The sequence below is a fragment of the Pelodiscus sinensis genome, chromosome 15 (assembly GCF_049634645.1).
Source record: "Pelodiscus sinensis isolate JC-2024 chromosome 15, ASM4963464v1, whole genome shotgun sequence".
In the NCBI taxonomy this organism is placed as follows: Eukaryota; Metazoa; Chordata; order Testudines; family Trionychidae; genus Pelodiscus; species Pelodiscus sinensis.
Genome location: NC_134725.1, coordinates 18,328,705 through 18,356,107, shown reverse-complemented (window position 1 = coordinate 18,356,107; position 27,403 = coordinate 18,328,705). Strand labels below are relative to the sequence as shown.

Sequence of the window (27,403 nt, the reverse complement as noted above, 5' to 3'; positions counted from 1 at the left end):
ATGTCTTTAGAGATCTGTAACCTTCACACCAGACAGGCAAGTCACCATATGGTTCTTCTGGTCATCACAAACTCAGCTGTTTATGTTTCTAATGATCATATCCCCCATTTCTAATACCTGTCTTTCCCTAATGAATGGAGTTCCCTCCCCCAGAGAGGGATCCTCAGTGTGAGAGGATAGCACATTATCTGGAAGGAGGATCCCAACTATGGGATCATTTCCCTTTGTTCCAGTTGACTGTTCTCCTTCCCTGAGCCTTTCACCCTCCTCAACAGCACAAGGGCTGTCTGATCAGAGGTGGGACAGTTCTATGGTGCCCTGAAAAGCCTCATCTATGTACTTCTCTGCCTTCTGTAGCTCCTCCAATTCAGCCACCCTGGTCTCCAGAGCCTATACATGGTCTCTGAGGGCCAGGAGTGCCACCCTCTCATAGGGCAGGTAATCATGCATTGGCAGGGCTGACCTTACCATGAGGTGAACTGAGGTGGCCACCTCAGGTGCCAGACTGTGGGGAGGTGAGAGGGCACCATTAGGACCCAGAGAATTGAGACCTTTCAAAGTTTTGACCCAAGCAAGAGGGCACGGGGGCGTCATTTGAGCTCCTTGCCTGAGATGCCAAAATGTTGTGGGCCAGCCCTGTACATTGGGTACAAAAAACAGGATAAGCCCCACTCAGCTGCTGGGCTCCTGCCTGCATTCTCTCCTACAGATAATTAGATTCTTGATAGGGTTTTTATTTAAATCAGGTAGTTAGGCTTTTAGTTTATTTTAAAAGAAGTTTTAAATAATACCAAATGTATATAGCCCACTTCGAACTGCCTCTCACGAAACTCCCTGTTAGCTGCTCCTGTTGGCTAAGCTCCCTGGTTGCTTATTAGTCAGCTTTCTATAGCCCTGACCTTCCTGATGGCTAAGGCTTGACCAATAAACAAAGGGTGCGTCTACACTACAGCGCTAATTCGAACTAACTTAGTTTGAATTAATTAATTTGAACTAAGCTAATTCGAACTAACGCATCCAGACTAAAAAACTAGTTCAAATTAGCGTTTTGCTAATTCAAACTAGCATGTCCACATTAAGTGGACCCTGAACCGGGGCTAAGGATGGCCGGAAGCAGTGCCGGCAGGGCATCAGAGGAGGACTTAGAGCGTGGAGATGCTGTCTCAGGCTAGCCGAGGGCTGCGCTTAAAGGGACCCGACCCCCACCCCGGACAGACAGTTCTCAGGGGTGCCCTGCTTGAAAACCAGTCCTGGCTTGGAGTGCCCTGAGTGCCCACACTGGGCACATCATAGCAGTCGGCCATCAGCCCGGCTGCACGTGCCGCAGGCTGCCATCTGGGCAGAGGGGATAATTGGGGGGCTGCAGGAGAGCTTCCACCCCCAGAAGCCCGCAGAGCCAGCCCAGTCCTCCCCATCGGGGGTTTGTGCCCCATTCCTCTCTCACCTCCTTCCACTTACCCCTCTCTAGCACCTCTTCCTGATGTACAAAATAAAGGACAATTGTGTTCAAAAATGGAATCTGTCTTTATTGAACAAAACTGGGGGAGACTGGGAAAAGGAAGGGGGAGAGGGGAAGAGAGAGGGTGGGAGAGGGGAGGGCAACTACAATGATCAGGGGTTGGGAACAGGTCCCATATTAAGAGAGGCTAAAGAGACTGGGACTTTTCAGCTTAGAAAAGAGGAGACGGAGGGGGGACAGGATAGAGGTCTCTAAAAGCAGGAGTGGGGTAGAGAGGGTGCATCAAGAAAAGTTCTTCATTAGTTCCCATAAAGAAGGACTAGAGGACACCAAAGGAAAGGAATGGGTAGCAGGCTTCAAACTAGTAACAGAAAGTTCTTCCTCACAAAGCAAAGAGTCAAGCTGTGGAACTCCTTGCTGCAGGAGGCTGTGAAGGCTAGAACTAGAACAGAGTTGAAAGGGTCATGAGATCAAGTCATGGAGGTTGGGTCCATGGAGTGCTATTAGCCAGGGGGTAGGAGTGGTGTGCCTGCCCAAGGTTTGTGGAAGGCTGGAGAGGGATGGCATGAGACAAATGGCTTGGTCACTGTCTTCGGTCCATCCCCTCCAGGGTCCCTAGGGTTGGCCGCTGTCGGCAGACAGGCTACTGGGCTAGATGGACCTTTGGTCTGACCCAGGATGGCCATTGTAAGGTCAGGGCTCAGGGTCGGCGGTCTCAGTGGACCCCCTTCATTTTCATGCACACCTGCTCCTGGGTGGCCAGGCTGGCATCTCTCCTGCCCTAGATGGCCACTTTCCTGTGCCTAGTGCGGAGATCGTGGACGAGGTCCATGATGTCCGCACTAGCCCAGGCGGGTGCCTGCCTCTTGCGGTCTCGGGCAAGCTCCCGGGAGCCGCTAGCCTGGTCCCGGGAAGAGGGGGAGGGCTGGGGGGCATCGGGTGGGTGGCTCGATCCGTGCCAGGTGCAGGGTCTGCTGGCTGGGTGCTGGCAGGCTTGCACCTGGCACGGGCACTGTAGCCAGCCTGTGCCCCTTTAAGGGGTCCGGGGCCGGGAGGGGGGCAATAGAGTTTCCCTGGTGTTGGCCAGAGTGGCCACCAGGGAAAGCTGGGAAGGGCTAGCCTCCCACTAGTTCGAATTAAGGGGCTACACACCCCTTAATTCGAACTAGCTAGTTCGAACTAGGCTTAATCCTCGTAAAATGAGGTTTTCCTAGTTCGAACTAAGCGCTCCGCTACTTCGAATTAAGTTCGAACTAGCGGAGCGCTAGTGTAGCACCTATGAAAGTTAGTTTGAACTAACGTCCGTTAGTTCGAACTAACTCTGTAATGTAGACATACCCAAAGAGTTATGTTTCAAAGCCTCATTAAGAAACCCACAGCTTCCAACTGCCAGCCTCAGCATAAAATGGAAGACAAGCATATTCAAAGAAAGAGACAAACACAAGCTCAGTACACTGTTTTCAGCCAACCAGCAAGTACTCCCCAAACACAAACACACACACTATAGACAGCCACTTACCCCAAGGGTCCTGTAATCACCCCTCCTTCATCTGGAGAACTCCCTCACCAAACTCTGTTAGCTGCTACACACTCCTTGGGTGTGGGCCAATATCTACTGTGGTTGTAGTAGCACCTCACAACTTTCCTCCAAATATCTGTCTTCCACCTCACTTCTCTCTTCCCACTCTGCATTATTTATTATGATCAGATTGTTCTAACGTCTTCAAAAAGTTACACTGCTTGTTCACTCCTCCCGCTGCCCTATAGCCTAGGTCATATGCTATCTGCTCTGTGTGTCAAGAAATTCCACCCAAATCTCTTTTGGCCTGACCCCTTCTGTAACTTTGTGCCCTCTTAGTTTCTGTGTTTGGCACTAGACCAAACTGTCTTGTATGGCTTCTCTGCTTTCCATTCTATATAAAATGTCATGGAAAAATATGATCGAAGCTAAAGGAAATAAGACACCTTTATTTCAAAATGAGAGTGTCTTATTCACAGACTTGCGATGAAATATCAAAAGGGGCAGATTCAAACCTAGTTTTGTTCTCTGTCAGGAATGGACCAGCTTGGAGTCACCACATACTTCAGATTGGGTGTGGGACATGGGTTCCTGATGAATCTCATTGCCAGGTTAAGTTACGGAGAACAACAGTAAAATTAAGCTGTTGGTTATAGCAAGAATATGTCATCAGTGCAGATAATTTTCAGTCCATCAGTGAGATGTTGGCAGAAGCCTAGTCAATAGGGGAAAATGTCTTTTTTCATGAAAAAATAGTGTTTAACCTAAGGTGTGACTTCAAACACATTCAATTACAGTGCAAATCCCTGCATAGACACTCATCTTTTGGTTTAAACCAGGCTTAGTTTAGTTGAATTGGCCTGGACTACTCACACCTTGTATAGGAGAACCTTGAAGTGACCATCGCCGGGGGAAGGGAGGTTGTTTGTAATTCTGAAATGTTCAGACCTCTGAACAAAATGTCCAGGTTGCTCTTTCAAAAGTTTACAACCAGCATTGACTTCATACAGCCTTGGAACTTTGCTATGCAGGAGAAAAAAAATAAATGAAATGAAACCATCTTAATTGAAACAAAATATGCACAGAAGCCATTTCCATTCCTTGTCAAGTCTTTTTCCCCTTTATTTTAGTAGTGCACCTTTAACACAGTATTCTGATGGATCTGCTTTTTTTAATTTGTCTCTGTTGCTGATTGCATGCTTCCTGTTTCAGATGAGGTGTGTGATTGCCTGGAGTTCTTAACTCTGATGATCCTAACTCGGAGGTTCTAACTAGTTTATTTCAATTAGGGACCCAATTTTTTAACCAAAATAAAAATACTGGTGCAACTTGTAATTTGGATACAGATATATTGGTATAAAGGCACCTTATAGCACTATAGCTTCTTCTTCCTCTCTCATGGGAATGAACTGTACCTTTGCTTACTGGTATAACTGTCCACATTAAGGAACTTGTCCTAGTTTAACTAAACTGGTGTAGCTAAAGTGGTACATCTTGTAAGTGTTGAGAAGTCATTAGGAAGCTAAACCAAAATAATCCACTCTTACATGGAAGTAGTGTCCGCCTGGCTGCATGAAACAACCATCTCAACAGGGAAAAATGAAGACTCAGAACAGCACCCAAAATTCTGTCAAGTGCTCAAAGTGAAATCAAGAACACAAAGACCAAGATGGTTAAAGAAAAATATAAAGATACATTGTTGAGTAATGTTAGGTGTTAATTCAGGAGTAGCGGAGGGGACACAAGAGTGATGTTTTTTACAGTTGTTGAGACTTTTACTGCACAGCATTCCAAATCTTACGGGAAATTTCCATAAGGATCAGATAAGACTTGCTGGCTAGTTGTTAGAGTGCTGAATTAGGAGCCAAGAATCCTGGATTGTATTCTTAGCAGGGCCACTGCTGTCCTGGGTGATCATGGACAAGTCAGTTTCTCATGAACAAGAAATGATACTATCATACTGTAGTATTTGTGAGACTTATATGAGGGGCTTTGTACAAGAAAACTATCAATAATAAATAACTTGAGGTCTGAACTTTCTCACCACACTTGTCATGTACGCTAGTGTGACAGATGAGGGACACACTCAGCATTCATTTTGGGATTCCAACACTGTATTAGAATAAAGGTACATGTGCACAACTACAAACAACTACACATACAATATGATCAAATTAACATTAATTATTTCTTTTCTTCCAGGCTATTGTTATTGCAAATAACATTGCAAAACCCTACTCCTTCTACAGACTTGGGTGAGCTATGCATTTTAAATGGGATAATAAAATAATCCATAGATTTCCACCCCTCCTCCCCCACATACACACACATTCTCCATGCTAAAATGGAAGACAAGCATAACTGGTCCTCGGGCTCGTACATTTTCATGAGCATTTTGCATGGCTGATCGCATCATACATGGAATTAGCACGAAACCTGGGTATTAATGATCAGCAGAGCTCAGCTGATCCATGTCAGGACAAATGACAGAAGCAGCACAGTTTACATGACTCTCACTGGTATAAAATGTCTGTGAGCAGACTGATGGGTATTTCATTTGAAACACCACAGACTTGACCCCAATACCAGAAAGAGCTCATTGCTTACTCAACATCAACGGCTTCTTCTGACCAAAATTCAGCGTAAAGCCCAACCAGCAAGCTCCCAGAGAATGTTCTTTTTGCATGAATCACATAGCAGATTATCCGGGGCTTAATCAACTGAAAGGCAATCAGATTCACCACTCTCACCCAGGCAGTGCATGCATGTTAAAATGCAGGAGAAAGTGGAAAGCTTAGTAGTTTGGATCCGAACTAAACAGCAAGCCTGATTAGCCAATGGTCCTCTATTGGCATCCATGCTTTTTAATAAGGGCCTGCATTCGGTTTGGCAAATCATGTTGTTTTGGAAGACCGTGTGAATACTGGCTCCCTATGCTCACCGCAATAGTGCTAATTTCCAGGGCAAAGGGGACAACTGCTCAGGGGCCCAGACTTTCAAAAGGGCCTGGAGTTCCCGGCTGCTGCTGACACCATCAGAAGGCTAGCAGGCATTCCCACTACATGACACGCAGACCTGAAGGTAGTAAATAGAAATGCTGGTTGTGCACATGTCCTTGCCATGTGGATGAGTTTGTGCGGGAAGCAAATTCCTCAGCACCATTCAGTTGAATGTAGATGACAGCCAAGGCATAGAAACCCTAGAGAAAACTCTAGTGCCAGCGAATAAATCTCAAATAAATAATCCAATTTATTTGTCCAGGTAGTGCTCTTTGTGCAGAGTCCCATTAAACACTGTCCGGAGACTAAAGTAGCGATATACAGCATGAGGGTGTTGTGAGGCTTCATGGTTATAAAGAGCTTCAGATGGAAGACATTAGGTAAATGTTAAGTAGTATTATTGTATAGGAGGAAAAGGGGAGGTGGTGTAGGAAGATGGGAAAAGAACAAGAAAACAGCAGCTGGTAAGTGGTGAAGCTGAAGTTAGCTTATCCAGTAGAAGGAGATTTCCTTCAAGAATATAATAGCCAAGAAAGCATTAATATGAACATACACCGAGAGAAATTAAGGTGAGTTTGGGAGAGATGACACTGCTCACTGGCTACAAGGGATTCCCCCAGTGAAGGTGTGAAGAAAAGGTTAAGCAAATAAGAGCAGAGGAAGTTGGTAGGGGAGACAGCAGAGATATGGGGAGCAAGGTCTCAGAAGAATTTGTAACCCAGAAGGATAGAAATTCTATTTTGGTTCTTTAAGCCTTCATCATCATAGTAGCTGAGCACCTTGTAGCAGTGCAGGGGAACTCAAAGTTACTTTTGTTTTTTTATTTTTTTATTTTTTGTTTTTTTTTGCTGGGCCCTAATTTGAAAATATTTCAGGCTATGATGACCCTACCAAAAAATCATAACCCCCATACCATGCTAGTTTTACTTCTGCACTGCTGCTGATGGCAGGGCTGTCTTTAGAGCTGGTTACCTGGTCAGCAGCCACTGCTCTCTGGCCTCCCAGCTCTGAAGGTAGAGCAGAAGTAAGGATGTAAATACCATAATCCCCTGCTACAAGAGTGGTGTTGTGACTCCCTTTTGGATTGAGACCTGCAGTTTGAGAAACACTGCAATTGTGCACTAAGCAACATGATTAACTTCTGTAACACATGCTTGGTTTTTTGTTATCCTCTTCCCATAGGGTATGTCTACACTACAGCACTAATTCGAACTAACTTAATTCGAATTAGTTAATTCGAACTAAGCTAATTCGAACTAACGCATCTAGACCTAAAAACTAGTTCGAATTAGCATTTTGCTAATTCTAACTAGCATGTCCACATTGAGTGGACCCTGAACCGAGGTTAAGGATGGCCGGAAGCAGTGCTGGCAGGGCATCAGATTAGGACTTAGAGCATGGAGATGCTGTCTCAGGCTAGCCGAGGGCTGTGCCTAAAGGGACCTGACCCCCACCCTGGACAGACAGTTCTCAGGGGTTCCCCGCTTGCAAAGCAGTCCTGGCTTGGATTGCCCTGAGTGCCCACACTTGGAACATCACAACACTCGGCCATCAGACCGGCTGCACTTGCCGCAGGCTGCCATCCGGGGGGGGGGGGGTGTCAATCAAGGGGCTTCAGGAGAGCTTCCACACCGAGAAGCTCATAGAGCCACCCCAGTCCTCCCCATCGGGGGCTCATATCCCATTCCTCCCTCACCTCCTTCCACTGACCCCTCCCTAGCCCCCCTTCCTGATGTACAAAATAAAGGACACGTGTGTTCAAAAATAGAAACTCTCTTTATTGAACAAAACTCGGGGAGAGTGGGAAAAGGAGGTGTGAGGGGAAGAGAGAGGATGGGAGAGGGGAGGGCAACTAAAATGATCAGGGGTTTGGAACAGGTCCCATATGAAGAGAGGCTAAAGAGACTGGGACTTCTCAGCTTAGAAAAGAAGAGACTGAGGGGGGATATGATAGAGGTCTATAAAAGCATGAGTGGTGTGGAGAGGGTGCATCAAGAAAAGTACTTCATTAGTTCCCATAATAGAAGGACTAGAGGACACCAAATGAAATGAATGGGTAGCAGGCTTCAAACTAATAACAGAAAGTTGTTCTTCACAAAGCAAAGAGTCAACCTGTGGAACTCCTTGCTGCAGGAGGCAGTGAAGGCTAGAACTAGAACAGAGTTGAAAGAGAAGTGAGATAAAGTGATGGAGGTTGGGTCCATGGAGTGCTATTAGCCAGGGGGTAGAAATGGTGTCCCTGCCCAAGGTTTGTGGAAGGCTGGAGAGGGATGGCACGAGACAAATGGCTTGGTCATTGTTTCGGTCCATCCCCTCCAGGGTCCCTAGTGTTGGTTGCTGTCGGCAGACAGGCTACTGGGCTAGATGGACCTTTGGTCTGACCCAGTATGGACATTCTAAGCTCAGGGCTCAGGGTCGGGGGTCTCACTGGACCACCTTGATTTTCATGCAAACCTGCTTCTGGGTGGCCAGGCTGGCATCTCTCCTGCCCTAGACGGCCACTTTCCTGTGCCTAGTGTGGAGGTCGTGGACGAGGTCCATGATCTCCGCACTAGACCAGGCGGGCGCCTGCCTCTTGCGGACCTGGGCAAGCTCCCGGGAGCTGCCAGCCTGGTCCCGGGAAGAGGGGGAGGGCTGGGTGGCAGCGGATAGATGATTCGTGCCGTGCCAGGTACAGGGTCTGCTGGCTGGGTGCTGGCAGGCTTGCACCTGGTACGGGCACCGTAGCCAGCCCGTGCCCCTTTAAGAGGTCCGGGGCTGGGAGGGGGGCAGACAAGTTTCCCTGGTGGTGCCCAGAGTGGCCACCAGGGAAAGCTGGGAAGGGCTAGCCTCCCACTAGTTCGAATTAAGTGGCTACACAGCCCTTAATTCAAACTGCTTAATTCGAACTAGGCGTTAGTCCTCGTAGAATGAGGTTTAATTAGTTTGAATTAAGCGCTCCGCTAGTTCGAATTAAGTTCGAACTAGCGGTTTGTATGTGTAGCGCCTATTAAAGTTAACTTGAACTAACGGCTGTTAGTTCGAATTAACTTTGTAGTGTAGACATACCCATAGAGAGATATCTGTGTGAAATGGAGTGTTGCATTTTGATAGGTTTGGAGTTTTAGGGGGTGGTAGGGTGGGAAGCAAGTGAAGATAATGGACCATGGGGAGTGGGAGTCCAGAAAATCTTATGATGGGCCCTCTGAATCTGTATAGAATTAAGCAAATACAAGCCAATCCTCTGAGAGGCACTGAGCACCAGAGTTGCAGGTGCAAAGAATCTCTCAGGATCTGCTGTAAATAAGAGAATGACACCACTGTCTGAGATATGAGAGTAGTCTAGTCAGAGCACTGAGCCTAATGATGATTAGGGAGCAGGGATCTGGGCAAGACATTTCAATAGGGAGGATGGCATGTGAGGATGGCATGAATGAACATTTCAGGAGAAGCACAGTGACAGTGAGGGTGAATTGCAATAATGACCCAGAGGTGGCAATGAACAGCAGGTAGGCTGGAAAAAGTAGGTTTGGAAAATTATGATAATGTACTACGTGCCCCTATGGTATCAATTCCAAGGAAAATTCCAAGATTTTTTACCTTCGGGGCAAAGTAAGTGAGTTAAAAAGAGTAAAACGTTGAGTAAAAAGGACTTTTTTTTACCCAAAGAGAGTCTTATTGTTGTCTAGTAGCCACAGTAGAAGGCAGGGAATTAACACTGAGAATTCTATTTCTGTCTCTGCCCAGGCAGCATGACCTTTACCTCCCCTTCTATCTACCCATCTCTTTTTCTCATCTGACCCCCATTCTCACAGTGTCTGAATACCTTCCACTTATTATAAAAATCGACATAAAAGCCTCTTTCTTCTATTTATCCCGCAGGCTGGCAGAGTGTTTGATGTTTTATGGAGTGAGTAGGGGACAGAGGGAGAGGTTCGGAGGTATGTCATGTGTTCATATGTGCATGTGCGAAGAGCCTTCCCTCACTTTGCCCCATTTGTCAAATGGGCACTCTTAGGAGTACCATTTATTATTGGTGGCACCTAAAAGCCCCAACATAGATTAGGCCCTCTTTGTGCTGGCTACTGTACAAATAGGGAACAAAAAGATAACAAGTCTCCACCTCAGATGTTTACAGTAAGGATGTCTCCCCCAGCCCCAGCAGATGGACTGAAATCAGCTTGACACAGGCTAGCACATTAAAAATAGCAGTGTGGATGTTGTGGCTCAGGAAGAGTTTGGCCCTGGACTGGACTGAAGCTAGCATGTGTCTGTCTTCGCAGGCTGGAAGGCACTCTCCTTGCTACAGTGCAGACTTACCCCAAAGAACTTATTTTCTATGTCATAATGAGCTCACAGTGTTTAATAAGACCAGGATGGGAGAGGTGAGGTCAGAGATATGCTGAGAAGCAATAGAGAATTTGAAAACCAGGAGCATAGAAAGTAATTCATTTACATTTAATTAAATATCTGTAACATACTTTGTAATCATTGAATGAACAGTGCTACATATGTACACTGTATTATGTGACTCTTCAGTCATAAAAATGTGGTGTCACCAGGAAAGAATCACTACACACAAACGTGTGTGTGTAGGTGTGTTTCATAACCCATTGTACATCTAGTTGTTGGTGCCAGAGGTTATGGAAGGTGCCCATATATGTAACAGGTTATAGAGCACTTTATAATATATTGATTTCTTGCTATTACTGCAAATAATTTGTGCATACAGAGAAGTGCTGGGTCTCCGTTTATGAGAGAAATTAGCTAAACTGGAAGCCATAGGTGTGTCGGTAACAAAGAGACTGGGAGCGCAGTGTTCAGATGAATAGACTTCAGAATTCACTTTTTTCATTTTTAAAAAGACAAACAGAAAATTTACTAAGGGCAATACAAACCTTTCAAGCTTCCAGCAAATGACAGCCCAGTGATTGTTTACTTTCTTCAGCCAGCTGGCATCCCCATGGGCTTGGAGGCTCTGAATATTCCGTCTGGGCACTTCCTTTGCGGTGGAACACACACTGAGCTGCAACCCATGGGGACATGGAGGGGAAGTGAGACAGAGACAGAGAGCACAAGTAGAAGCATGCCACATTAGCAGAAGAGCAGCAGTTAAAGTGCCAGTGTTTCAGAGTGTGCTAACAATAACGACCCTGCTCTTTGATTTGTTGGCATTACAAAAATCTTGGTTTGCACTATGCAAAGAAGTTCTAGGTTTCATACAACACCCAAAGAATGTGTGAATTACACACTAATTCTGATGAGAATAATTGCACAATTTCCTTTATAGGGAAACAATGTTTATCCTCTGACTGGGACATCCAAAGCTCAGAAGCGCTAGGCTGATTTTCAGGGTTAAAAACGAATTCTTTCTCCCCCTTCTATGAAGCTAATGACTGTTTAGGGATTAGAGTAAAGCAGGATGTGAATGCGTGGTTGTTTCAATGAAGCAGGATTAGTCACTGGTAGGCTATGTCTACACTACAAAGAAAAGTCAGAAAAAAGATATGCAAATTGCAAACTTTTTCTGCTTTTCTTCTGAAAGAGGCTTTTCCAAAATTTGGTGTGTCTACATGGTGCCAAATTTCAGAAAAACCTCTTTTGGCACATTCCTTATTCCTTGTAAAATGAGGTTTACAGGGATGGTGAAAGAATGAGTCTACTTTTCCAAATTTTTTTTGGAAAAGCGGACATGTTCCTTGGATGTGGCAGTGCTTTTTCGGGATAACTCCAGTATCCTGGAAAATCGCAGCAGTCTAGACGTAGCCAAAAACTGCTATACAGTGAGTGGGGATGTTAGAAATACATGGCACAGGGGCTATTCTCAGCTTTATTTGTATGCATGGGACTCTAGAACTCAAATCTGTATCTCAAAACACAAGTGATCAATCATCAAAGTATAACTAAATACTCTGTCCTTCTTGGGTTTATAATAAAGTAATTGCTGTTTGTGAATAGCCGAGTGGCCAAGCAGTTAAACACTTTAAAGGCTGTGTCTAGACTGGCATGATTTTCCGGAAATGCTTTTAACAGAAATGTTTTCTGTTAAAAGCATTTTCGGAACAGAGCGTCTAGGTTGGCACTGACGCCTTTCCGCAAAAGCACTTTTTGCAGAAAAGCATCTGGGCCAATCTAGAAGCGCTTTTCCGCAAAAAAGCCCCGATCGCCATTTTTGCGGAAAACAAATCTGAGCTATCTACACTGGCCCTTTTGTGCAAAAGTTTTGCGCAAAAGGACTTTTGTCCGAACGGGAGCAGCATAGTATTTCCGCAAAAACACTGACAATCTTACATGAGATCATCAGTGCTTTTGCGGAAATTCAAGCGGCAAGTAGACAGCTGGCAAGTTTTTCCGGAAAAGTGGCTGATTTTCTGGAAAACCTGGCCAGTCTAGACACAGCCTTTGGGTGACATCCTGGCTGGCTCCTGTAAAGTCAATGGGAGTTTTGTTACTGATTTCAGAAGGCTGTAGATTTTCATCTGAGGGAGCAGCACTTCACCAAAAGGTGACACCAGTTCCAAAGGGGAGGTGAAGGTATGGGAAATAAGATAGGAACACGGTCCATGCCCTCTACTTGGATGTCTGCGTACTAGTGATGGGCACATTAGCAACAGCTAACGAAGACTGAGAGATATATGATAGGGCCCACAGCTCTCATTCTGCCAGGGCTTGTCACTGGGAGTGGAATCACTGGGGTTTAGCACTTTAGGGCTGGAAAGACATTACAGAACAGATGCCTGGTAATGAGTGACATAAAAAGCTTAACATTTGTATGCTTCCCTCTTGGCTCTGATGGGCTCTGCCCATGGAGTGCCCTGGTCAGCAACACAGTGGGCCTGTTGAAATATTTATTTTATGGCCCCCACCTCACAAACCAGACAGTACCTCTTTCAGTTGTTCACTTGACCTGGCGGCTGAATGTATCTGCTCCAATGTGTGACAAAGGTGTCAATGTAATTTATTTCCCTCTAGCTGTGGGAATTAGGTGGCAGACTCATGTAGTGATACAGTGACTCAGGTGATAAATTGCTAGCCAGAAAAGCTGTTTTTGATGTGATCGTTTAAATAAGGATGGGGAAAAATGATCTGAGGTATTTTAAACAAGGGTTAAAAACTGCAAATAATTTAACTCTATCATTTTAATATAATGAACGTTATAACTAGGACCATCTTTCAGATTTTGTGGGCCCTGTGCAGTACTATTAAATCAGTGACCTGGGTAGAGGAAGACGATTTTTTAGAGATGTAATTTTCTAATCTTCAGCAATGCACTAACGAAATAGTTTAAAGCAAATTTTAAATGAAAGTCTTGACAACTAACACAATAAATTCAAAAGCTTCAGGGGGTAGCCAAGTTAGTCTGTACAGGATAAACTTAAAAAACAATACAGTTTATTTTAGTTCTGGACATCCAACACTCTGGTCATCTGAAGAAGTGGGCTGTGCCCTCACAAACTCATGATACCATCTACATGTTTTGTTAGTCTTTAAAGCGCTACCAGACTGTTTGTTGTTTTTACAGTAAATTCAGAAATTGATAGGCTATACCTGTTAAATGGCTTCATTACCACTTGAATGGCTCTTTCACAAGCTCAGTGTTCTGCTAATAGTTCTGGCAGGCTTTTTCAAACTCGAATCTCTCTGGATTTAGACTCACCAAGCTGCAGCAGCCATAGAACAGGGATAGGAAGAGGTAGGATGGACATTAAGACCCAGTGGTGCCCCAAATTTTCAGGTGCCCCACTTAGCTGCATATTCTGCATATGGATAAAGCTAGTCCTGATTATAACTTTCAAAGGTGCAACATAGGCTGGTAGTCAGAGCACTGGTCTCTGTTTAGAAACCTGGACTTGATGCGTTGCTCAGCTAGTCACTCAGCATGTGATGCTGCACAAGCCATTTTCCCTTTCAGCCCAAGATTGTCCAGTGTCATTGTGAGTGCCTCCATTTTTAGCTGGCTAACTTGCGACCCCTTACAGGAGCCTACTTCTCAAAGGGAGAGTGTTCAGTATTTCCTGACAATAGGAGTGTCATATACAATACATGCAAAGCAACCGTCCCACTCCACTAGGCACTATTGAGGCTTGCACTGGAGCAGTATGTCCACCATACTTTAAGAAGTATGGACAAATTGGAGAAAGTCTGGAAGAAAGCCACAAAAATTCTGAAAAATTATAAATTATAATTTAGATAACCTGATCTGGGAGGAAAGGTTAAAAAACTGGGGCATGTTTAGTCTTGAGAAAAGAAGACTTTGGGGTGACCTGATAGTCTTCAAATATGCTAAAGTCTGTTATAAAGAGAATGGCGATCAACTTTTCTTCTTGTCCTCTAAAGCTAGGGCAGGAAACAGTCAGTTTATCTGAAGCAAGGGAGATTTAGTTTAGATATTAGAAAACTTTTTGTCTTTAATATTAGTAGTTTAGTGCTGGAAGAGATTTCCAGAGAAGGTGGTGGAATCCTTTGCATTGGAGGTTTTTAAGAACAGGTTAGACAAACATCTAGCAATGAAGATCTATAGGTACTTGGTCTTGCTTCAGCATGAGGGATGGGACTAGATGACCTCTTGAGGTTCCATCCAGTCTTTTGAAAATCTTGACCAGATCCTGTCTCAGTTTTCCCATCTATAAGCAGGGATAATAAAGATTATCCACCTTTGTAAAAATATCTGACAATAGGAGGAATTCATGTTGTTATCTGTTAAGCTCTGCTATGAAGCTTATTTTATATCCTTTTTAGGTAGGACGTGGCATGTAAATGCTGATCCATCCTTTATGGCTCTTCTGTGAGTTAACTCCTCTTCATGGTACTCATGAATCCCATAATTCTCATTTTATTTACAAGTGTCAGCCCTCAAGACTGGTCAGGAAATTATTATATTTTCCCACAAGAAGTTTTGATGAAAACAACAAACTTTTTTGTTTTCATCAACATTCAGCTTTTTTACCCAACCCCCTTATTTTGGGGAAGGTAAACCAAAAGATTTAATACAAAATCATTTTTTACCTGGCTGAAAACTGAAAAAAATGGGGAACCTACCCCAAATTTAATGGAAAGTAGACATTTCCCGTGGAAATGCTGGTTTTGATTAAAAAGATATTTTTTGTCAAAAAAGTGGTTTTATGGAAATATGTTGACTAGCTCCAGTTCACCCCCAAATCTGATGTGTCTGACTGATGTGCAAAGAACACCTTGCTTCTAGCATCACAATCCCACGCATATTTAAGCAATCATTGAAAGAAACACATTAGAATGCAACAAATTCACTAACAATCAGAAGGAAAATAATTGCTTAACTCCTGTTGATCCTGAAGTCCTATAACCAAATTCTGGCCCTGATAATGTCAATAGCAAAATGACCATTTAATCCAATGGGACCAGTTTGTATTCCTTAGTCCATAAATAAAATAATTCAAGCAGCGTTGACTCAGATACCCCCTTAAAAAAAGCTAATTTCAGAACTGTCTGTTTGGTGGTTGTTCTCTTCTTTGCCAGCATAGCTCAGCTCACTTTTTCCTCTACAAAAGTAGCACAAGGACAGGTTAAAAAAATTTTCCTCTCTCATCAAATACATTTCTCCTGGAGCCCTCTCATGATCTAGTGGTTCGCTCTGTCTGAAGGAGGCAGCTTTGGAAAAGCCCAAGCATATTTCCTGCCATACATACTATAGCGTGTATCCTCATTTCAATCCTGGAAATGCTTTGATGGATATTATTAGGCACAGGAAGCATTTGGAACTCACCTCTTCCGTACAAGCCAACCAAATTATTCCAGGATGAAATGGGCAAATTGGAAGCGTCTGTGGATATGGCAGTAGGTTTTCTCCTGCTGCATGGATTTAGGGAACAGCTAAAATAGCCTTCCAAGCCCCTTTGCTAGTACTGTAATCTCTTGGGTTTTGGGAGTGGTGTGGCATTTGTTTTAGTCTTTCCTGCCAAAGGAGTATAAGCTGTGATAGGAGCACCACATTCCCAAAATCCCTTCTTTCTTCTCTTGGTGATTATTGCTGTGACTCATTCTGTGTCACATGCTGGATTTCAGCTCCTGACTGGTCGGGTTCAAGATGTGAATGCTGGAGAAGCAGAATGAAACTTATTGTTCTGATAATATTCCTATTTAGCTGGGTTTCAAATACTTTGATCCTAAGTGGAAAGTTAAAACATCCTTCAGTGTGGTTTGCATGGCCTGCTCTTGATGAATATTATTCCTTTCTCACAACAACTGAGTGGAGATCTAGAGATCTGTATCCACATGCCTGCTTTCCAGATGGGGAAACTGAAACCGACAGGGAAATTGGCTTGACTATTTGGAGTGGTGAAAATCCTGATTCCTAGGCTTATGCTCAGACGAATGGACAATTCCCCTTTCTTTTAAATCTGTATTTCCTGTTGATATATACTGGCCTGTTCACTAGCTGAGATAGTCATGAATGCAGTTGCATCATGATCAGAACTATGCAAATGAGCAGACAATCAGGCTTAGCCTCTATAAAAACTGCAGCATATGAATGATGAATTTCCAAATCACATTGCACGAGTTATGGCAAGGAAAGACACTTGTATGACAGAGAGTGGAAAGACCTAACTGCTGACATGATGGTGAGGTTTTTTTTTGTATTTTTTGAAGAGGCAATTTATTTCTAACATACTTACTGATTGTCTGCTTTAAACAGAATTAGTTGACCACACTTGGGAGCCTATAGATAAGGAACTTGTTTTGTAGTTTCTTGTTGTGTCTTGCTCCAGTATTATGCCCATGTAATAAAAGTTGAGAATCTTTCACATCATGTGCTGCTGTTTCAAACATGTTGCCCCATTGCCTAATACTTAACTGGCTATAAATAAGGTTTTCATTGTCCAGTCATATCTACCCACCTCCCCTAAATGTGACATGTATGAGAAACAAAACTTGCAAGAAGAACAAACATTTGTTTTTTCTTGTGTTAAAAGAGATTAAAATTCTGATCACTGAATTGCTCTCAAACCAGCCCCAAATAAGGGAAAATCCCAAATAAGTAGAAATGTTTGAGGTAAATAGAATAGTTAGGACAAAAGCCCAACCAGAAATGTTTTACATTATAATGTTTGGATTTGTTGGGGAGGAATTTCATGTTATTTCTTTTATCCATTAAACTGTTTTATTTCTAAGACGTTTGGGGCAAAGAAAGCTCAGTGTAGGGGGAACAATGTTATCTGCAATGACATGACTCAGAAGAAACTCGTCTCACATTTTCCAGCAGATCTGTCATTCCGAGAACTACTCCCTCTACTTTGGACTAACCTAAGCTATGCACGATGGCTCTTTGTATGACAGCAGCACCCAATGTCAGGTAGCATGCAGGTCAGAGAGAATATTGGCATCCTGTGTTTCAACAGGAAACTGCTTCAGGACAAGCAGATATCTGACACAAGACAAAGGGACTAATGAATCAGGGGATATTGGCATTCCACAGCTCCAGCCTTCCCCAGGCAGCATCATTTACAGACTGGTACCCATGAAGACCCACTGGGCAGCCCAAATGATCCCCTGACCAAATCCCATGGAGTTCATGACCAGTGGCTCTCATGCCCTGTGCTCAGGGATAGAGACAGAAAGAGCTGCACCCACATCAGACTCTCCCCCCTGTGGAGCCATCCTTGCATTCCCCTTATCAGTGCAACTGGAGATGGAACATCCTGCCCTCACAGCAACTATTGCCAATGTTTATTTACTTTTAAAATATTTTTGAAAAAAAGACCCAAACCTCTCCCCCAGCCAACTAGTTCTGAACTTTCTTCCCATGAATGTTTTCAAATGTTTTATTTCACTTTTACATTGTGTTTTGTGTTGTCAATCTTGTTTTTTTTTTTTTAAAAAGGAGCCTCTACCTGAGCCTCTCCTAACACCTGACATATATGTGCTCAGTAAAATGAATGGGGAAGACCCAAAGCAGAACTCTGTGGCACTAAAAAGCTCACCACTTTCACCAACAGAAATGTACTTTGTCTCTGTCAGCTTCTAGACAGAATATGATCTGAGGCAATGGAGGAACTAAAAGAGCAGAATATAGGCTCAGGCAAAGGGAGGCATAACCACAGGCACGGAGAATGTTAAATATAGCTACGTCTTCAGCAATACAGGAAATGTCTTCCTAACTGGAGGAGTGAAAGCTTACCCAGAGGGCAGCATTCCTGCTCCCAAAGGCTCCCTAATGTTCAAAGCCTTCTTCAGTTTGGCTCTCATCTCCACTGAAGTCCACTGCAAATTCTCTGGCTTATGAAGAGCAAGGGATGTTGCCAACAGATCTGTGTGCCCAAAACAATCAAGCAGGTGGGAGGTTCTCTTAATCATGGGGCTCCCTGTGATTGTCATTTTCATTCTGTGTCATCTTCAGGATTTTGGCCACTAGCTTGATTTGGCTCCCATAAGTGTTTCTCTCCTTAAGGGGTTAGTGCGCTGATTTCATTTGCAGTTCTGATCGTGAAGGTGGCCCCAGCAAAGAAGGTGCTGAATGTTAACAGCTTCTTGGTTCCCTCTTATTACATGACTCTGGTTGTGGACATAGAAGGCGACAATCATCAGATCCAGAACAGACTCAACAACTGGAGATTAAATAGTGGAAAATGCAAAAGACAGCTGAGGAAGGAGCTGAGTATTCCTAAACCACGTTCTGCACTTTCTGCCTTAAAGGTGCAGTAACAAAACATAGACATCAGTAAAAAGAGATGCTGTTATAGAGATGGAAACAAGGCTGCTGAGGGAATGCAGGGCAAAGGGGGATGAGATGCAGAACAGACTTTATGTGCTCAATGCCTCAAACCCTCTGGGGGTTGTGCCCCCATCAATGGCATTTATTTAATATCTTTTTCAATCTGGAGACCTTGCTCTGGCACTTTGCTTACAGCAAGTGAGTAACTGCATTGTTCTGAGTGGATGAATCTATACTGAATGATGAATCTGAGGCTGCTGTTGTGAGCCCACAAGAGGACACTGCTCCTCTGGTAGGAGATAACTGAGCTACAGTCCAATTTTATCTACACCATAGCTAATCCAAAGTCAAGCCATAGTGAATCTGGATTTACACTGCGGGGGCTGGGGACATAATCAGAATCTGGCATAAGTGACTCAAAGACAAAATATTTATGATAATGCTGTTCCCATAATGAATGTGAAATACTCCTTACTCATAAAATGTAGACCCAGTTTGCACCCACTGAAAAGTAGGAGGAAAGTTGATTTCTGGATCACTGTAATGAAGGGTTCTGATGTCAGTTCTACAGAGTGAAACCTATTAGACTTAAATTGAGTTAAGTTAGATTAACACTGGTGTAATAAGTGGGATCAGAATCTGTGCCACAATCTAGCCCTGATGTTGGGATCCAGAGGAGGCATCAGACTTGGAGATGTTGCTCAGGCTAATCTAAATCAAGGCAAATGCTTCTGAGAGCAAACAGCTGCTTTACATCAAGCCAAATCAGAAGATATGAAACAGGGATGTTTTGGGGGTATTCACTATTATTATTTTTCACTATAACATAGAAAGGGAATTTAAAAAGGATCTAAGCTCCTGAAAAGTGTGTTGGTAACAACAATAGTAATAATCAGTGTTCCCTCTAAGATTTTCCACCCATGAGCGGAGTGAATTTTGTCTTGTGCGCCAGAATTACGTTCATGTGCACTTTTTCATATGTGTGCCACTGTGGCACCTAAGTTATTCATAAATATCTTATAAACCGCTCCCTTTCCCCTCTGCTGCCATGTCTTCTACCCTCCCGCTCCCCATCTGCTCCCCTGGTGCTTGCTACTGCCCCCCACACCTCACTCTCCTTTGCTTTCCTGGCTCCTGCCCTTCTCACTCCTCTCAGCCCCGCCCCCATCCTCCTTGACCCCTGCACCTGCCCTTCTCTTCCCTCTGTGCCCACCCCTCCTCTGGCCCCACTCTAATATTATTGTAGGTACTCCTCCACATCCCCTTTCTTAACATCTCCCTCTACCCACCTGCCCTGCCTCTCTCCTCTCTCCTCTGGTGCCTGTTCCTCCCCTCCATGTGGCATTTGTCTCTCTTCCACTCTTCCCCTTGGTGCCTGCCCCTTTCTTCTCCTGCTTTAGCCCCTCTTCCCCTCAGCACAAGCCCCTTCCTCTCCTCATCCACCTTCCCCTTAGCTCTTCCCTTGCCCCTTCCCTAACTTTCTACCTTCAACATGGAAAACAGTTTGTGGGGGCTGGAGCTGGAGCTGTGGTGCTATTTTTAGTACTATGGTCCCGGCCCCAGAAGTTCCCACAGCCTCAGCCCCAGCTGCTCCTGGGGCAGGAGCATGTGCTGGGACTGGAGCAGAGGTCACCCGCAATGCTATTTTTAGTACCACGGTCCTGTGGGGATTGGGACTGGGACCAGGGTACTAAAATAGCAGGTGGCCCACTGGAATAAAGTGGCAGCTGCATGAGGAGCAGAACAGCCTCATCTCATGCACCCTAGCTCTAGGCAGAGCAAAAGGGCAGCTACCCTCTGCCAGAAACCCATGAGGCCACCAGCTGTCGACACCACCACCACAATTCACCTTCCATTCCAGCAGGAAGATGAGCAATGAGTGCTCCTGTACAGCTCTTAGAATGACGTGGGCAGACCTAAAATTTTTAGTGCGTGGCCATGCAGGTGCTCATCTTAGAGGGAACAGTGGTAATAATACTCTGAATTATTTTGAACTTGGAGAGTTTTACAAGCATTAACTCATTAAGGTCTTCACTATTCTCATGAGGTAGACAATATTCTTAATCCATTTTACAGAAGGGGAAACTGAGGCACAGAGCAGCAAAATGACATGCTCAAGGCCACATCAGAGGCAGAGTGAGAAACTGAATCCTGAGATTCCTGTTACCCAGTCCCCTGTTCTAACCACTAGAAATCATTGGTGGTGGAATCCTCAAGGGGTTATGATGACAACCTGTCCTTTCTATAGGGGGAGAGAGCAGGAGACTCACATTTTTTTTCTGTTGCAGCATGAAATCATGGGATGGAAATGTTTGAGCACTGTTACAGCAGGTAATCCTGCATTTCAATATAATACTTGCAGAAGCTTGGTAAGTACATGGTGAAACTGTGGGGTATCTTCCAATAGAGCTGGAATATACTGAGCTAACAACACTTTTTAATGGTCTGAAGGACACCTGTGTATTCACAATGACCCCCCTACCATGTTTAAACCAAACCATCTTGACCCCTATGTGCGCTTTAACCACTAACACTCACCTTTTGGACCCTCCCTAAGGTTCGGTGATGTGCTTCCATATTTCTATGGACATGACTCACTCCAGGGATTCTGCTCTTTGGCTGGAGCAAAAAAAGATGAATCCCAGATGTTAAATATGAGCTAATCAGCAAAATCTGTGCCAGGATTTTCCAGGGTCTCTCTAGCCAGGGAGGGAGGGGATCAGGAGGGCCATTTGGCCTGGGTCTCAACCTGAAAGGGGGGCCTCAAATAATATTTCTTGCACAGAAACAGGCTAGAAAAGCATTTGTTAAATAAAAAACCTATTTAAATTATGTCTCACTTTTTTGGTGCCTTATTTTGTTTTCATGTGTTGTCATTTTTTATTTTTATTAGGGTTACGGAGCCTCAAAATATGGAAGTGGTCTGGGCCTCTGGGGACTTCTGAGAGGGTCTATCTCCAGCTGAGGCAATGTTCATGCACAGATTTTCACTTCACTTGTGATTTCAAAATACCCAAAAGTTGATACTTCTAGAACTGGCGATTAATAGCTTTCTCTCCCACAGCCCCCCCTCCTTATTAGTGATTTTTCCCTCAAGGACAAAATTTTTGAGAGGCTGAGGGAGAAAAAGATAGCTGTGATATCAGTCCAGGCCTTTTACCATGCACAAACTTTGGAAATATGGGTTTATCTCCCGAGACACTTCAAAATTGTCTCCCAGAATTTTCAGTGACAATGATTACTAAGCAGGGCACAACTCAGGGGTGTTGTGTATTTCACAGATAGTTTCAAGGTCTTGAATTTTTGCAAAATGTGAGAAAGTTACAGAACTTTTCATTTTTTCAAGTATTTATTTTCCAAGGGAAATTTTCCCCCAGCAACATCACTGTGTCCAAGCGGACTGCAAAATGGTCTGGAAGGTCACGAGTTCCAGAACCCATAGATGATGAGTCCAAAGACTGTGTGTTATTTCCATTGGAATCTCTCAGTTTGAATCACGAAACTATGGTCAGACTATGATGTACGTGGAAGGCCAGACCCTTCTCTGGGGTAAACCAGCATAGTTCCAGTGACTTCAATGGGGGTATTTTGATTTATTCAAGCTGGAGGATAAAGCCCAGGAACTCTATCAAGAAATATTATACACCTTGCTACCACAGCAGCACATGTATGACTTCTTTATTAGACATGCTCTTGTTGGACATGGAAGTCTTTGAGACCATTTTGGAATGGGGGCTTTCTTTGTATTAGCTCTCAGTGTATTTCTGAGGACATGCATACATCTATTCCTCTTGTACTGCCCCTGTGCCCCCTTTTCTATTTAGCCTCTTCAAACACACGTCTCTCTCTCTTCACTGCTGGAATGTCAATTTTCTGTCAAGATTCTTCTGACCAAACCTGGCAGCTGTCAACACTCCACTATTTATTTGTTCAACAGGAACTGGGGGAACGGTGGGAGGGAGTTCAGTTTTGGGTGACTCATCTCCTCATCAACAAAACCCCCAGGAGGAAAGCAGATGAGGAATTTGTGGGATAAAGAGAATGTGCCTCACATCTGATGGAAAAGTCTGGGAAATCTGGTTCTAGCAGCTCCAATTGCTAGGAAAGCAGAACCTCTTTCCACTGGAAGGTCACCTCAGCCTGATCAGAAAAGCCTGGTGATGCCACAGATGGTGCTAAATAAGAAATGCAGGTTTGCTGGAAAAGCAAAGGAAAGTCATTGTTTTAAAGTCTGATCCAAAGGCCCTAAAGTCTTTCCATTGACCTCCTTGGGTTTGTCTTCTCATGGAAAAGTTGCCATCACAAACATGTCACTCTGCAAAGCTTTTATGTGGATTTGTGGAGATTTCTCAATAAAATTTATTGTTACCAAACATTTTGTATGAATTTGGTTACTTCACCAATTTACTTAGCTTGAGAGCAACCTAAGGCAAGGAGCATCTTTGTGTTATGTACATCTCCTAGCACAATAATAACAATGAGCCCTTACTCTTATATGCCACTTTTCATCCATCCATCTCAAAGCACTTTACAAAATCTACAGGTCTGTAGATTTTAATGAAAGTTTTACCTGAGCAAGGTTTGAGCAAAGACTGCTGGGTTTGGCCCCTTAATTAAAAGTCCCCCTCTTAATTAAAAGTTGGGGCACTTGATGGAGTATGGAGGGTTTTGTACTTAGCTGGTCCTCTGTCTACCACATGAGGATGTGTACAAGTAAAGATATTTTGAGAATTCTGAGGAGAATTCAATACTGTGTAAACTAGGGAAGATTCAATTAATGGAGTCTTTGTCTCATCTCTGCTACATATCTGCAAACCTCTAACTCCCTTCAAGTCAGTAGTCTGCTCTAACAAAGTTTTACAACAGTAATGTCATCAAAGTCAATGGGAAGGTGTTTTGTACATCTTAGAATCACTCGTGCTTCCAGTTTACTCCGGATCATGATGAAATTCCCCTTCATCACTGGTAATTTTAAAATCCTGAGTGGTTTAAATCTTTGTGTAGTCCATGGGATTGTGCCAGCAGCTCCAGCTGAAGGGAAACTACCAGCTCCCTGAATGGAAAGAAACACATGGCAGGACTTGAGATGGGTTTGTGTTCCGTACACAAAGAAGGTATGGATATAAGAATGGCTTTTACAAGATCAAGGGGAAACAACTGAAAGAGAAGGAACAAAAGTGAAGGCTCCATAAAGAGCTGAGCCATCTTGATTAAGGGATGGACAAAAACTGACAATACCACCTAGAAACATAGAGGTGCAGCACACACAAATCAAAATGTACAGTGCTACAAACACCAAAGAGACCAGCTCCAGCCTAAAGCTATTAGGTTACACGTCGTCTGTCTAGTCTCTCCCAGGAAAATGAGCCTCTTTAAATCTCCTCTTCTCCTTTCTAGCATGTTTGGTAGATGAAAATGCACATGCTCTGTTTAAGAATTGCTAACCACTCTCTGCATGTTAAAGCCTTTTATCTCATGCCATTGCTGAATTTAGGAGCTATGAAAGGGCTGGCTGCTGATGTGAGGTAAAGGTCCCCTGGTATCCCTCACTCCTTCCTTACCTGTTGTTTTCTAAAAGGGTTCTCTCTTCTTACCCACATGGAGCCTGGAGAGACATCATCACCTTAGCCATCATCTCTTCTGACTGACTTTTTGGCAAATAACTTGCATTCCACTATCCAAGAACTGGTGACATAGGCTTGGGGCTTTACCATCTCCCAAAATAATTAAGGATTTTCCTCCTGCTGAAGCCAATCTCCTTTACTTGGTATTTTCCTAAACCATTGGAAAATATTGTTCTTTTATGAGGAAGAGCCCACAACCAGTTCTGTTTCACCCCTCCCCTTTTCTCTGGCTTTATTTCCAGGGCTAAGTAGGGGTATGTCTACACTACCCCGCTAGTTCGAACTAGTGGGGGTAATGTAGTCATCCGCAGTTGCAAATGAAACCCGGGATTTGAATTTCCCAGGCTTCATTTGCATGAAGCCGGCTGGTGCCATTTTTAAATGCCAGCTAGTTTGGACCCCGTGCCGCGCGCCTACACGCGGCACGGACTAGCTAGTTCGGATTAGGCTTCTAATCCGAACTAGATGTATGCCTCGTGGAATGAACTAGCGGGGTAGAGTAGACATACCCTGGGACTTTTCAGTTTAGAAAAGAGGAGACTGAGGGGGGATAGGATAGAGGTCTATAAAAGCATGAGTGGGGTGGAGAGGGTGCATCAAGAAAAGTTCTTCATTAGTTCCCATACTAGAAGGACTAGAGGACACCAAAGGAAAGGAATGGGTAGCAGGCTTCAAACTAGTAACAGAAAGTTGTTCTTCACAAAGCAAAGAGTCAACCTGTGGAACTCCTTGCTGCAGGAGGCTGTGAAGGCTAGAACTAGAACAGAGTTTAAAGAGAAGTGAGATAAAGTGATGGAGGTTGGGTCCATGCAGTGGTATTAGCTGGGGGTAGGAGTGGTGTCCCTGCCCGAAGTTTGTGGAAGGCTGCAGAGGGATGGCATGAGACAAATGTCACTGTCGTCAGTCCATCCCCTCCAGGGTCCCTAGTGTTGGCCGCTGTTGGCAGACAGGCTACTGGGCTAGATGGACCTTTGGTCTGACCCAGTACGGACATTCTAAGCTCAGGGCTCAGGGTCGGGGGTCTCAGTGGACCACCTTGATTTTCATGTACACCTGCTCCTGGGTGGCCAGGCTGGCAGCTCTCCTGCCCTAGCCGGCCACTTTCCTGTGCCTAGTGCAGAGGTCGTGGACAAGGTCCACAATGTCCGCACTAGACCAGGTGGGCGCCCGCCTCTTACAGTCCCGGGCAAGCTCCGGGGAGCTGCCAGCCTGGTCCCGGGAAGAGGGGGAGGGCTGGGGGGCATCGGGTGGCTGGCTCGAGCCATGCCAGGTGCAGGGTCTGCTGGCTGGGTGCTGGCAGGCTTGCACCTAGCACGGGCACCGTAGCCAGCCCGTGCCCCTTTAAGGGATCCGGGGCCGGGAGGGGGGCAGTAGAGTTTCCCTGGTTTTGGCCAGAGTGGCCACCAGGGAAAGCTGGGGAGGGCTAGCCTCCCACTAGTTCGAATTAAGGGGCTACACAGCCCTTAATTAGAACTAGTAAGTTCGAACTAGGCTTAGTCCTCGTAGAATGAGGTTTACCTAGTTCGAACTAAGCGCTCCGCTAGTTCGAATTAAGTTCGAACTAGCGGAGCGCTAGTGTAGCGCCTATTAAAGTTAATTCGAACTAACGTCCGTTAGTTCGAATTAACTTTGTAGTGTAGACATACCCTGAGTGTCCTGTCTGCAGCAAGGCCAGGCACCAGGGTGAGCTCCACAACTAGAGTCAGTATTTAAATAAAGAGTTCGCTGATCTATGTGTGTCTTTGGGAGACCTTTCACTCCCTGTCATTCATACCACAAGGTCTCTGTCCTCTCCCCCGTTCCTAGGGAAATATATCTACTATCGGGCAGCCTGATTTGATAGTCATCACGCTCCTCTGTACATTATGTTGTTTGGAGGTGTAGAATTTGGATGGTTCAGTGAACGGCTGGCTGCTGCTATGGCTAACGTCACCCTTCTTCTGAGGCTGGCATGAAGCACCAGATGGAATGATGCTGTAAGGTCTCCAAGAAATGCCCCATGGGTGGGTGAGTGACTTGATAAAATTAAGAAGCTATTTGGGGAGAATTAGGGACAGCTGTGAAGCTTTGTCCTTGCCAAACATTACCAGAGAGGCAGATTTTCAGGCGCTTGAACCCCCTGGGAACACAGGTGGTGCTGTCTTCATTCTTCTTTGCATAAACAGACTGATGGACTGAGTCAGAGAGACAGACGAACAACTGCACTTATGTGTGGCCCTCAGACTTAGCATCAGGGTGTAATGCAGTATGAGAAATGACACAGTGACAATAGGCACAGTACAAGGCAAAGAAAAGAAATATATAGCAGACCAAGCACTTGGCACCACCTTTTTAATGCTACTGTTGGTTTGTGTTTGTATTTAGGGCTCATGAAGGGTGCTAGCCTGGCTGCTTCTAGCCCCAAACTAGGGAACTTTATACTTCTGGGTTCTGCTGGTTCCCAGGGGGTATATCTCAGCATCCACAGGCAAGGCAGTATTGAATCAGTCCCAGAAAATGTGTCACACCCTGAGAATCCCAGAGCACTTTGCAAATGTTTAATGAGTAAAGCACTGCAGCAGCCCAACATACAGGCAAGATTTAGTTACACAAACTATGGGAACCTGTGGCTGAGAACAGTTAATTGACTTGCCTAGCATCATATAGCAAGACTGTGGCAGAGCTGGCAGCAGGCCTGAGAAGTCGTGAGTTTCAGTCCTGTTTGTTAATCCATAACCATCTTTTCTTTCCCAACACAACACAGGTAGTGGTACTGCAGTGTTCTGCCCGAATAAGGGACTTCAAACGTGACCTAAGAGGATTAGGGGGTGATCAGCTTTCATTCACTCAGCCTGGGGTCTCTCTCCCAGTTCTGGCATTCACAGATTGCCCATTGGCATCCATTGTGATGGGCGTTTCCAAAGTGACCTATGAAAACCCACCAAAGACCTCTTAACCCATCCTCATGAGGCAGGCAGGGAAATGATCATGAGCTTAATTTCATTGATGGGGTGCCTACTTGTGAACTTTCCCTGATGGAAACTGGGGGTGAACTTTCCCTGATGGAAATCCTGAAGTCGGGATGACACTGGCGTAAACAGTGAGATGTGAGCTCAGCCTCAATGATTTGCCCAAATCAGTGGTGATGGGATAAAA

The 27,403-nt window shown here is 44.6% G+C and overlaps 1 long non-coding RNA gene across 2 annotated transcripts in view; it reads left to right on the top strand.

Annotated features, from left to right (window-relative positions):
- LOC142818488 (uncharacterized) overlaps positions 1-23,140 on the top strand; it is a 42,905-nt gene extending 19,765 nt beyond the window's left edge. Inside the window, exons 1-3 of one of the 2 annotated variants that reach the window (XR_012895978.1) lie at positions 16,048-18,625; positions 20,933-21,013; positions 21,538-23,140. This is a non-coding gene — a long non-coding RNA (uncharacterized LOC142818488). Of the gene's footprint in view, positions 1-16,047; positions 18,626-20,932; positions 21,014-21,537 lie in introns of those variants that run through there. The other variant, XR_012895977.1, reaches the window with a different exon arrangement.
- The last annotated feature ends 4,263 nt before the right edge of the window (positions 23,141-27,403 follow it).